This window comes from Chrysochloris asiatica, unplaced genomic scaffold, assembly GCF_000296735.1.
Source record: "Chrysochloris asiatica unplaced genomic scaffold, ChrAsi1.0 scaffold00099, whole genome shotgun sequence".
In the NCBI taxonomy this organism is placed as follows: domain Eukaryota; kingdom Metazoa; phylum Chordata; class Mammalia; order Afrosoricida; family Chrysochloridae; genus Chrysochloris; species Chrysochloris asiatica.
This window is the reverse complement of record NW_006408617.1, coordinates 509,957-510,806: the sequence shown is the minus strand read 5'-3', so window position 1 is coordinate 510,806 and position 850 is coordinate 509,957.

The window sequence follows — 850 nt, the reverse complement described above, 5'->3', positions numbered from 1 at the left end:
CATTTCCTATTCACATCTACCTGGAGGCAATAAGAAAGCTTAATAATACCTCAACATATGCTCATCTAATTTTGAAAACACAGCTAATTATTGAAGGTGCCCAAGAAACAGTTGAAGATTTGGGCCCATGTGCAGAAACAAGATTGGGTAATTGAAATAAATGAGCTTCAGGTAGAACTAGACTCCAATTGGAAAGGGGGCGGGCTTTGGAACTCCTTGAGAAGGAATTCAGGAGAATGATACAGAGGGATTGAGATAAATAAGGAAGAAGTCAGGAAAGCACTACAGGAACAATCAAATAAGATACAAATAGCATTGGAAACAATTCAAAACCTGCAGAAAGAGGTCCAAATGATTAACAATAATATATCAATATTAGATAAAATATCAGATATGGATAATACACTGAAAGGACAAAGGAGTAGAAATGAAGAGATGGAAGCCAGAACCAGTGAGCTGGAAGACAAATCTCTCAATACTGCTAAGATATAAGAGCAAGCAGAAAAAGGATAAAAAATCAGAAGAAAGTCTAAGATTCATGTGGGACAACATAAAGAGGAATAACTTGAGAATCATTGGAATTCTGGAACAGGAAGAATCACAGGAGACCACAAAGGAGATAGTTGAAGAGCTGCTGGAAGAAAATGTCCCTAACATCATGAAAAACAAAAAGATAAGCATTCAAGAAGCACAACAAACCCCAGGAAGCATAGACCCCAAAACAAAATCATCAAGATATATCATAATCAAACTCTCCAAAATCAAAGATAGGGAGAGAATTCTGAAAGCTGCTAGGAAAAGAGAATTGCTATTTACAAAGGCAAGCAAATAAGATTAAGCTCTAGTCTTT